This window comes from Chlorocebus sabaeus, chromosome 20 (assembly GCF_047675955.1).
Source record: "Chlorocebus sabaeus isolate Y175 chromosome 20, mChlSab1.0.hap1, whole genome shotgun sequence".
NCBI classification, from domain to species: Eukaryota; Metazoa; Chordata; class Mammalia; order Primates; family Cercopithecidae; genus Chlorocebus; species Chlorocebus sabaeus.
In genome coordinates, this window is record NC_132923.1 from 130089532 (window position 1) to 130101900 (window position 12369).

At 45.6% G+C, this 12369-nt stretch overlaps 1 non-coding gene across 1 annotated transcript; it reads right to left on the minus strand.

The window, feature by feature from the left end:
• Window positions 1-3219: 3219 nt before the first annotated feature.
• Window positions 3220-3319, minus strand: LOC119619530 (small nucleolar RNA U13). The gene has a single exon (XR_005235995.1). It is a non-coding gene; the product is annotated as a small nucleolar RNA U13 (small nucleolar RNA).
• Between the last annotated feature and the right edge of the window lie 9050 nt (window positions 3320-12369).

Genomic DNA, 12369 nt, shown 5'->3' on the forward strand with positions numbered 1-12369 from the left:
CAAACATTTGATGAACTGGTAATTTTTCTTATAGTTACTTGCACAGATGTCCAAAGGTTTGCGTTGATGCAGGCAAAAATACTTCTTAAAAATCTTAAAAGTCGAGGCTGGGTGCAGTGGCTCACACCTGTAATCCCAGCACTTTGGTAGGCTGAGGTGGGTGGATCACCTGAGGTCAGGAGTTAATACCATCCTGGCCAACAAAGTAAAACCCTCGTCTCTGCTAAAAATACAAACTTAGCCAGTGTGGCTGCGCTGTAATCCCTGCTATCTCAGAGGCTGAGGCAGGAGAATGGCTTGAACCTGGGAGGCGGAGGTTGTAGTGAGCCAAGACAGAACCTGGGCAACAGAGTGAGACTTTGTCTCAAAAAGAAAAAAAAAAAAAAAAAACTTTAAAAAGTTGCCAAACATCTTAATTTTTTTCTTTTTTCTTTTTTTTTTTTTGGGCGGGGGGTGTTACTGGGTTTTGCTCTTATTGCCCAGGCTGCTGGAGTGTAGTGGCGCAATCTTGGCTCACTGCACCCTCCGCCTCCCAGGTTCAAGCAATTCTCCTGCCTCAGCCTCCCAAGTAGCTGGGATTACAGGCACACACCACTTTGCCCAGCTAATTTTTTTGTATTTTTAGTGGAGACAGGGTTTCACCATGTTGTCCAGGCTAGTCTCGAACTCCTGACCTCGTGATCCATGCGTCTCGGCCTCCCAAAGTGCTGGGATTACAGGCGTCAGCCACCGCGCCTGGCCTCATCTTAATTTTTATATGATTTTGACATCCCTCAATTTACCCTAATTTATTTCCTGCTTGAATTTTTCATGCAAATTTAAAACTTAACCCACCACCATGTGCTTCATGACATGAAGTGAGATATCATGAGATTTTTCAGTCTGCCCCTAAGGACTCATAGATGTAAGAACTTGATTTCTTGATTTACTGCCCATAATAAAATGATTTTTCCCCCTTTTACAAAGAAGATTTGCACGTTCAATTTGTTTTTCCTGTTTAAAAAATGTGTTGAATTAAGCCAAAATATTTCCAATGAAGCGCCTGATTCAAACACAAATTCTGTGCCCTGGAATATGCAGCCTCGTGTTTAGTAATCACCCAGCAGGGATTATGCATTAAATTATCTCCCTTGAAAACTTGTTGATAGACTTATCAATATTTGGATTAATTTTAATGTTAAAGAAGTAAATCCTTAATGTTTCCACTTTAGGGAAAGAAAACTATGACTTAACTGTATTGCAATTTAATTATCTTTTTTTCTGATTGAATCCCATACAATGATATCAAATTCAAAAATTAACCTTGTCTGCAGGATGGATAATTAGTCAAAACCAGGGAAAAGTCAGAAGAAACTAACAAGGAAATCAATCCCTTCATTTTATGTCACATTCTGGGCATTCTGAGGCACATTTTCAACATGAGCCCATCACCTTCTTCCAAATTCTGCTGAAGTTATATTCTAGAAAGATCTAGGCTACTTTCAGAGATGGGAAAACTGAGGTAAAGCAAAATTCCATAATGACAGGAGTAAAAATCAGAAGAAGAGATGATTCAGAAAGAGACTAACCAGGAAAGAGGGAAACACTGGAGTTCAGGGGAGCTGAGATGACCTGCCTGAGGAGAGAGTAAGGACTGGGGATAAGAGAAGACAGAGGGAAAATTGCTTTCAAAAAGCTGCTGGCAGCCAGGTATGGTGGCTCACGCCTGTAATCCCAGAACTTTTGGAAGCTAAGGAGGGAGGATTGCTTGAGCTCAGGAATTTGAGACCAACTTGGGCAACATAGCCAGACCTTGTCTCTACTAAAAATTAAAATGCGAAAATTAGCCACGTGCAGTGGTATGAGCCTGTAGTCCCAGTTACACAGGAGGCTGAATCAGGAGGATTGCTTGAGTCCAAGGAGGTCGAGGCTGTAGTAAGCAGTGACCATACCATTGCATTCCAGCCTGGGAGACAGAGCCAGACCCTGTCTCAAGAAAGAAAAAAAAAAGGGGGGCCAGGCATGGTGGCTCACGCCTGTAATCCCAGCACTTTGGGAGGCTGAGGCGGGTGGATCACGAGGTCTGGAGATCAAGACCATCCTGGCTAACACGGTGAAACCCCGTCTCTACTAAAAATACAAAAAAGTAGCCAGGTGTGGTGGCAGGCGCCTGTAGTCCCAGCTACTCGGGAAGCTGAGGTAGGAGAATGGCATGAACCCGGGAGGTGGAGCTTGCAGTGAGCTGAGATCGGGCCACTGCACTCTAGCCTGGGCGACAGAGAAAGACTCCGTCTCAAAAAAAAAAAAAAAAAAGGCTAGTGAGCAACCATCCATTCAGTTTAGATCAGGAAGGCAGAGCGTGCTCAGAGAAAGATCTCTGGTGAAAAAAGGAGATTTAATAGAATAGATGGAATAATTGAGAGCTTAAAAAATAATTAAGAAAAGGATTAACACAAGTCATGCAAGAAAAAAAGGAAAAGAAAGGCAATTAGACACTCTAGGAAAAACAAGCATATACAAGAAATAATGGCCTGCAAATGAAGCAAATGAAATGTATCATAATGTTAAGCAATTGGTGGAATATGACAGATTTTTTTTTCACATTTGGAAAAATAGTGTAGAGCTCACTACCAGGCCAGGCAACAAACACTCCTGAGAATGGCATCATAATGGGAAGCCGTTCATGGGTTTCTGACTTTTAAAGTCACGCTGCAGACATCGCACCCAAGACTTGGTTTTGTTGGCAAGACAGAATGCAAATGTTAACAAGTGAAAAAGTTAAAAAGTGAAACTGATAGACGTTATGATGAGGAGAGGAGGAAAAATGGGGTGTAAATATCCTTGTCTGACAAAGTGGAGGATCAAATGAAATTGTGGAAAGTGTATATACAAGAGATCAAAATAGATCCTTTTGCAGTTCATTAGCATGATGTGAGAAAACATTTTAAATGGTCCATTTTTGGTCGGGTATGGTGGCTAATGCCTGTAATCTCAGCACTTTGGGAGGCCTGCAGTGATCTACCTGCCTCGGCCTCCCAAAGTGCTGGGATTACAGGCATGAGCCTCCGTGCCCAGCCAGATTTTCTATTTCTTCTTGAATCCTTTCTTGAGTTTTTCCCCCTCTCTTAATGGTTGATATTTATATTATTACAGTACTTCAATTATTCTATCCATCACCTTTCTAACTTTTAATAGGCTTATATTTTGATTTCTTATTTTATTTTATTTTTCTTTATTTCATGTCAGATGGGTAACATCCTGATGTCGTAACACATTTTGAGGGAGGCACTCTCACACATGCTAGTGAAAACCTAATCGTCATGTGTGAGGAAACACATATTCACTCCTTCAAACCCAAAGAATGGACTCAGAGACACGAAGAATGGCGGAAGTGAGATTTTGAATGGCAGTCTTGCAAGATGGGGTGTCTGGTAGGCAGGCACAGCCAGGGCAGCTACAGCAGGTAATTGATCTTCTAGCACGCGGTCCCTCCCCAAGTTGCTCATTGGTCTAGTACTATGGGGTTACAATCTTCCTGGCCGTCACCTAAGTTTCATTATCCCCCTTGAAGGTCAGACCCAGGTCCCCTTCCCTGCTAAAGTTTCAATTTCCCAATCATGAAACTTTCTTCCCTTTCATGGGCTGACCCCTCCTCTACATTCTGTTCGCTTATTGTGACCTTCTAGGTGCATGAGCCGTCAGGTTTGTTCCATCCGCAGGCTGGCTGCCAGTACTCAGATTTATCATATCTTGAAAATGGACTATTTATGTATTTATTTTCGAGATGGAGTTTCCTTCTTGTTGCCCAGGCTGGAGTACAATGGCAGAATCTTGACTTACTGCAACCTCTGCCTCCTGGCTTCAAGCCATTCTCCTGCCCCAGTCTCCCAAGTAGCTGGGATTACAGGCGCCTGCCACCACAACGAGCTAATTTTTTGTATTTTTAGTAGAGACGGGGTTTCACCATGTTGGTCAGACTGGTCTCGAACTTCCCACCTTAGGTGATCTACCCTCCTCGGCCTCCCAAAGTGCTGGGATTACAGGTGTGAGCCACCGTGCAGGCCAAGAAAATCTCTTGAACCCAGGAGGTGGAGGTTGCAGTGAGCCAAGACTGCGCCACGGCACTCCAGCCTGGGTAATAGAGCAAGACTCTGCTTCAAAAAAAGAAGAAGAAAGAAGGGGGAGGAGGAGGAGGGGGAGGGGGAGGGGAGGGGGAGGGGAGGGGAGGGGGAGGGGAGGGGAAAGGGAGGGGAGGGGAGGGGGAAGGGGAGGGGAGGGGGAAGGGGAGGGGAGGGGGAGGGGAAGGGGGAGGGGAAGGGGAGGGGAAGGGGGAGGGGAAGGGGAGGGGGAGGGGAGGGAAAGTGGAAGGGGAAGGGGATACCTATAACAAGTAAGCAAATTGAATTAGTAATCAAAAACCTTCCTCTACACACACACACACACACACACACACACACACACACACACACAGAAGCCCAGGCCTAGAATTCACTGGTGAATTCTACCAAATGTTTAAAGAAGAATTAACAACAATCCTTCACAAGCTCTCCCAAAAAATAAAGCAGGAGGGAATACTTCTCAGCCTATTCTGTAAGACCAGTATTCCCTAGTACCAAAACCACACAAAGGCATCACTAGAAAATCACATACCAATAGACCTTATGAAGATACACAAAAAACTCTACAAACTAGCAAATTGAATCCAGCAAATACTAGCAAATCAAATACTAGCAAATTGAATCCATATAAAAAAGATTATAGGCTGGGCACGGTGGCTCATACCTGTAATCCCAGCACTTTGGGAGGCCAAGGCAGGCAGGTCACGTGAGGTCAGGAGTTTGAGACCAGCCTGGCCAACATGATGAAACCCCGTCTCTACTGAAAATACAAAAATTAGCTGGGCAAGATGGTGGGCGCCTGTAATCCCAGCTTCTTGGGAGGCTGAGGCAAGAGGATGGCTAGAACCCGGGAGGCAGAGGCTGCAGTGAGCCGAGATTACACCACACACTCTAGCCTGGGCAACAGAACAAGACTCCTCCATCTCAAAAGGATCTGACATAGAAGGATCACTTGAGGCCAGGAGTTCAAGACCAGCCTGGGCAACATAGCAAGACCCTGTCTCTACAAAAAAAAAAAAAAATTTAATTAGTGGAGTGTGGTGGCACATGCCTGTGGTCCCAGCTACTCAGGGCTGAGGCGGGAGGATTGCTTGAGAACAGGAATTGGAGACTGCAGTGAGCTATGATTGTGCCACTGCACTCCAGCCTGGAGGAGAGAGCAAATCCTTCTATGAAAAAAAAGAAAAAAAAAAAGAAATCAAGAAAGAAAGCAATTAACATTCTAAATAAATGGAATCTACATTCACAGATTGGAAGACAATACTGTTAAGATGCCAACTCTCCATATTGGTCCACAAATTAAGCACAATCCCTATCAAAGATCTAAATGTAAGAGCAAAGACTATACACATCGTAGAAGAAAACATAGGAGTCAAAAATCTTCATGACCTTGGATTAGGCAATAATTTCTTAGAAACATCTCGAAAAGTGCAAGTGACAAAAGAAAAAATAAATTGAACTTCCTTAAAAATTTAAACTTTGGTCATGTAAAGGACACCATTCAAGAAAATAAAAAGATAACCCATAGAATGAGAGAAAATATATGCAATCATATATCTGTAAGGGTCTAGTATCCAGAATATGTAAACAATTCTTACAACTCAACAATAAACAGGCAATCCCATTTAAAAAGGACTGAAAGGTTTGTAGAGACATTTCTCCAAAGAAAATATATAAATGACCAATAAGCTTTTGAAAAAATAAGCTCAAAATAATTAGGGATATATACAAATCAAAACCACAATTAGACACTACTTTACATCCATCGTGATGGCTATAAGAAGAAAGACAGCCAGGTGAGGAAACTCAGGCCTATAATCTCAGCACTCTGGGAGGCCAAGGCAGGAGGATCACTTGAGCCCAAGAGTTTAAGACAAGCCTAGGCAACATAGCAAAACCTCATCTCTACAAATTTTTTTAAAAATAATCAGGCATAGTGGTGTGCATCTGTGGTCCCAGCTACTCAGGAGGGAGTTTGAGGTGAGAGGATTGCTTGGGCCCAAGATGTTGAGGGCAGTGAGCCATGATCATGCCATTGCACTTCAGCCTGGGCAACAGAATGAGACCCCATCTCAAAAGAAGAAGAGGCCCAAGAGGTTGAGGACAGTGAACTGTGATCATGCCACTGCACTTCAGCCTGGGCAACAGAATGAGACCCTATCTCAAAAGAAGAAGAAGAAGCCCAAGAATTTGAGGGCAGTGAGCTGTGATCATGCCACTGCACTTCAGCCTGGGCAACAGAGTGAGACCCTATCTCAAAAGAAGAAGAAGAAGCCCAAGAATTTGAGGGCAGTGAGCTGTGATCATGCCACTGCACTTCAGCCTGGGCAACAGAGTGAGACCCTATCTCAAAAGAAGAAGAAAAAGAAAAAAGAAAGAAGGAGAAGAAGGAGGAGGAGGGGAAGAAGGAGAAGAAGAGTAGGAGAAGAAGAACAGACAGACAAATAACAAGTATTGGTGAGGATGCCAGGGGTTGACAGGAAGGAATAGTAAGAGTCCTTGTTAATGAAGATAGGGGTTTCTTTTTTGCAGGGACAAAAATGTTCTGGTTGTAGAGAATAGTGCACAGTGGATTTAGAGATGGTTGCACAGCTTTGTGAATAGGTGTACTAAAAACCAATGAATGGTACACTTTAACAGAGTGAATTTTATGACCTGTGAATTATATCTCATTAAAGCAGCAATGAAAAATAAAAAGAGAGAAAAGGGCAGAGAGGGAAGAGGTAGAATGTTTGAGCTAAATCTTCATCTTCCTGTTTAGGAGTCAGAAGGTATTGTCCAAAATTGATAAATTAGAGAGGTATATTAGTCTGTTTTCACACTGCTATAAAGATACTACCCGAGAGTGTATAATTTATAATTGAAAGAGGTTTCATTGGCTCACAGTTCTGCATGACTGGGAAGGCCTCAGGAAACTTACCATCATGGCGGAAGGGGAAGCAGGCATGTCTTACACGGCAGCAGGAGAGAGAGAGAAAGTGAAGCAGGAAGAGCCCCGGTCTAAGTCAGGCACAGGACAATAAAGGAGGCAGTTCGTCTACAACAAAGATTAGTGATTGGAAGGGGAGGAGGTTTGGTCTCTGGTCTCTCCCAGTCATTTACAGAACAAGAGCAATGAGGAAGAGAGTTCAACTATAACCTAAGAAGCAGAAGTTGCAAACATGCCATGTGACAGTCTCCAGGGCTTAACTCCCCACATGGCATAATGAATTTAGAGAGTCCTGAATATTTTTTCTTTTACAGATATAAAAAAATATATAGATAGATATAGATATATATTCAAAATGCAAGCCTATTTTTGAGGATTATTTATTTATTTATTTATTTATTTATTTGAGACAGTGTATCTGTCTGTCACCCAGGCTGGAGTCCAGCGGTGTGATCTCAGCTCACTGTAACCTCTGCCTCCCAGGCTCAAGCAATTCTCCTGCCTCAGCCTCCCAAGTAGCTGGGATTACAGGTGCTGAGCCACCACCACCAGGTTAATTTTTGTATTTTTAGTAGAGATGGGGTTTCACCATGTTGGCTAGGCTGGTCTCAAACTCCTGACCTCAAGTGATCCATCCACCTCAGCCTCCCAAAGTGCGGAATTATAGGCGTGAGCCACCCCGCCCGGCCCAAAATGCAAGCATTTTTTCAAAGCTCCTAGAGCTTGAGGCCAGGACAGGGGAAGCTTTGAAAAGTACTCCTGGGACACAGAGATGCAGCTTCGGACCCAGCCTCTTCCTGGAAACTGTCTGCACAGTGAAATCTTGTCTCAGCTCCATGCCTGCTGCTGTTCCCCCACTGCATGTCCTGCTGTGGCCAGATGACCCAGTCTGGGCTTGAGCAAGGGTAATGACTGATACAGATTTTTCCCAACCAGCTGAGACATCAGAGAGTGACAGTGTCAAAAACGGAATGGTGAAAAGAATGAACTGTAAAATTAATTAAATGTCATGCACTCAAAAATGCAGCAAGCCTGGAATAAGCACACGGGCCAAGGCTTAAACAGTCAGCACTCAGCTCCCATGTACCTCCTTATTGTCCCCCCAAGAGCGTGCCAAGAAATTGGGGGTTCATGCTGTCATCAGTGTCACCACCCCTCAGCTTCTATCGCTTTAATTCCAAACCGCTCCTCTCCTGGGTTGACTCTGTTGCTTAGCTAGCATACAGCTCAGACAGCTCTCCATTTGATCCAGTACTCAGGAAATTTAAGAAAAGAAAAAACAACCAAAAAAAAAAAAAAAATGGTGTGTAAGGTAATTTTGTCCCGGATCTTTCCCTCCGAGTCATGAACATAATAGATTTGACTTTTTACGTTGTGTGCCCCCCTAAGAAGCATAAAAGAAAGGTTACCCTGGCAAGCAGCTAGAAAAGAGTTTAATTAATCCCAAAGTGTGTGCCTCGTTTGGAAAGCACATCACAAAAGAATCCTGTGTTTACTGAACTAGATCCTTAAGGCTATTATCCCTCCACCAATGGTGAGATTTTTCTGAGGGAGCCGCGTCCCTTGTGGTCTAGAAGGTACTGCCATTAAAACTAAGATCCACACAGGGAACTATGATTGAAGATGCTGAAGGTGCAGGAACTTTGTCCTTGGCGGAGGGAATTGGGGGCCCCCGAGTTTGTACAAAGTTGTCTAAGCCCTAACCTAGTGGATTTCTTCACTCTCTTGGGTGGAGGGGAGGGGTGCCCAGCTGGCTTTCCCCAGACCATTCCCAAGGAGCAGAAGTGGTAGGGAGCTGCCTTTGGTGTGCTTCTGGTTTGCCATCCCTTTTTTGAAAGCAAATGCTGCCCTACCTTAGCAGATGTGCTGGAACTAACCAAAAACTGGTTGCCCTAAAATTTAAAAAATGCAATCATGGTTTTTTGCTTTTGTTTTTGATTTTGAGACCAGGTCTCGCTTTGTCACCCAGGCTGGAGTGAATCGGTGTGATCATAGTTCACTGCAGCCTTGACTTACTGGGCTCAAGTGATCCTCCCACCTCAGCCTCCCACCAAGTAGCTGAGACCACAGACACACGCTATCATGCCTGTCTCATCTATTTATTTTTTGGAAAGGTGGGACCTAGCTATATTACCCAAGCTGATCTCAAACTCCTGGGCTCAAGTGATCCTCCCGCCTCTGCCTCCTAAAGTGTTGAGATTACAGGTGTGAGTCACTGTGCCCAGCCTATCAATTAAATGAGTGACTTATCAGTTAAATGAGTGACTTTTTTTTTTTTTTTTTTGAGACAGAGTCTCACTCTGTAACACAGGCTGGAGTGCAGTGGCAAGATCTCGACTCACTGCAACCTCCACCTCCCAGGTTCAAGTGATTCTCCTGCCTCGGCCTCCCAAGTAGCTGGGATTACAAATTCCCACTGCCAGGCCCGGCTAAGTTTTGTTATTTTTAGTAGAGATGGGGTTTCACCATGTTGGCCAGGCTGGCCTCGAACTCTGACCTCAGGTAATCCACCCTCCTCAGCTTCCCGAAGTCCAAAGTGCTGGGATGACTAGCGTGAGCCACTGTGCCTGGTCTTTCTTTTTTTTTTTTTAGAAGCTTAGGCCACTACATCATGGGTGAACCTTGAAAACATTATGCTAAGGGAAATAAACCAGTCAGTCACAAGAGGACAAAATTTGTACGATTCCACTCACATGAGAGAAGTAGAGTCATGGAATTCATAGAAAGTAGAATGGTGGTTTCCAGAGGATAAGGGGGTGGCGGGGGAATGGGGAGCTCTTGTCTAATGGATACAGAGTTTCAGTTTCACAAGATGAAGAGCTCTGGAAATGCATGGTGGTGATAGCTGCACAACTGTGAATATGCTTATGCCACTGAATGGTATACTTAAAATGGTTAAAATAAGCCTGGCGCAGTGGCTCACACTTGTAATCCCAACACTTTGGGAGGCAGAGGTGGGCGGATCACCTGAGGTTGGGAGTTGGACACCAGCCTGACTAACATGGAGAAACCCTGTCTCTACTAAAAATACAAAATTAGCCACACATGGTGGCATATGCCAGTAATCCCAACTACACGGGAGGCTGAGGCAGGAGAATCACTTGAACCCGGGAGGTGGAGGTTGAGGTGAGCCAAGATCGCGCCACTGCATTCCAGCCTAGGTGACAGAACGAGACTCCGTCTCAAAAAAAAAAGTGGTTAAAATAGTACATTTTATTATATGTATATTTTACTAGAAATTTAACAAATAAATTGGGCCAGGCAAGCTGGCTCACACCTGTAATCCCGACACTTTGGGAGGCCACGGAGGGAGGATCACTTGAGCTCAAGAGTCCAAGATCAGCCTGGGCAACATAATGAAACCCCATCTCTACAAAACACGCAAAAATTAGCCAGGCGTGGTGGCACATGACTGTGGTCCCAGCTACTTAGGAGGCTGAAGTGGGAGGATCCTTTGAGCCTGGGAAGTAGAGGTGGTAGTGAGCTGAGATGCTGCCACTGCATTCCAGCCTGGGAGACAGAGTGAGACCTTGTCTCAAAAAAAAAAAAGGCCAGGTATGGTGGCTCATGCCTGTAATCCTAGCACTTTGAGAGGCCGAGGTAGGCAGATCACCTGAGGTCAGGAGTTCGAGACCAGCTTGGCCAACATGGTGAAACCCCGTCTCTACTAAAAATACCAAAAATTAGCTGGTCGTGGTGGTGCGCGTCTGTAGTTCCGGCTAGTCGGGAGGCTAAGGCAGGAGAATTGCTTGAACTCAGGAGGTGGAGGTTGTAGGGAGCTGAGATCATGCCACTGCACTCCAGGCTGGTAACAGAGCAAGACTCCATCTCAAAAAAAAAAACAAAACAAAAAAAAAACCAAATTAATTAACAAAAAAAGCTCAGGTCTTAGGCTATTAAAAAATATATGGCATCCTGCTTTATTGTAGGTGTTAGCATTATGTTGGTTTCAAAGACAGCTTAGAAGCCCAGGCAGGGGCAGCTCAGTGGGCATCTGAGGGCAAGCCCGGACTCTTCTGGAGTCTGGGAGGGAGGAAACTTCTCCTCCTCATGAGTAATGACTGTGGTTTTCTGGCAAACATTAAGGAGGAAGGAACTAAAAATACTTCTCGGCCACTCTGCCAAAACTGCACAGTGCTCGGAACGTACCAGGCCAACATGTTGAAGCACTTTCAGAGTGAGAGGGATCTGCCTAAACACCAAGGTCAAAGTCAATTCACACCTTCGCCTTTGCCTCTTGCTGAGGCGAGAGGAAGGAGGAAAGACAGGGCCCTCATCACAGCTCTAGACCACTGTCCACCCAGGAGAGAGGCAGCGGCAAGGGGAACCAGCCCAGACCCCGCGCGTGTGGTCACAGAGAGGCCTCCCTCGGCCAGCTGCAGGGCCCAGTTGAGCGCTGCCAGGAGGGGCCTCTTCTGCTGCCAACTCCAAGAAGCTAAGGCAGAAAGAGCAACATAGACATTTCCCTAATGCGTCCTCCCGAGCTGCGGGAATCCAAGCCAAGACACCTGCGGAGGGGGCAGAAAAAGGGGAGAAATAGGTGTGAGAAGGGCAGCCCAGGTGGAGCATGGTCCTGGAGGGAGGAGCTTCTTAAACTCCACTGTGCTCGGGACTCACTGGGGGCCCCAGTTACAAAGCAGATTCTGATTCAGCTGATCTTGGGTGGGGCCGATATCCCGCCTTTGTAACAAGTGCCCAGGTATGCCGACGCCTGGCCCATGGACCACACTTTGAGGAACAAAACAAACCCCCCACCCCTCCGCCAGGCACAGAGGGCAAATAGGGATGGGAATTCAGGGTTGGCAGTAGTGACTCGGGTGTGGTGAGGTCCTGGTTTGGGGACTGAGAAACATTTTCTGAACCCTGCCTTACTGTACAGGTGGGCTTGAGAGCCAACGGCCTGTGGCTTTGTATCAGGTGTTGTGATGGTTAAGACTGAGTGTCAGGCCAGGCGCGGTGGCTCACGCCTGTAATCCCAGCACTTTGGGAGGCCGAGGCGGGCGGATCACAAGGTCAGGAGATCGAGACCACGGTGAAACCCCGTCTCTACCAAAAATAGAAAAAATTAGCCGGGCGCAGTGGCGGGCGCCTGTAGTCCCAGCTACTCGGGAGGCTGAGGCAGGAGAATGGTGTGAACCCGGGAGGCGGAGCTTGCAGTGAGCCGAGATAGCGCCACTGCACTCCAGCCTGGGGGACAGAGCGAGACTCCGTCTAAAAAAAAAAAAAAAAAAAAAAGACTGAGTGTCAACTTGATTGGATTGAAGGATACAGAGTATGGATCCTGACTGAGTGTCAACTTGATTGGATTGAAGGATACAGAGTATGGATCCTGGGTGTGTCTGT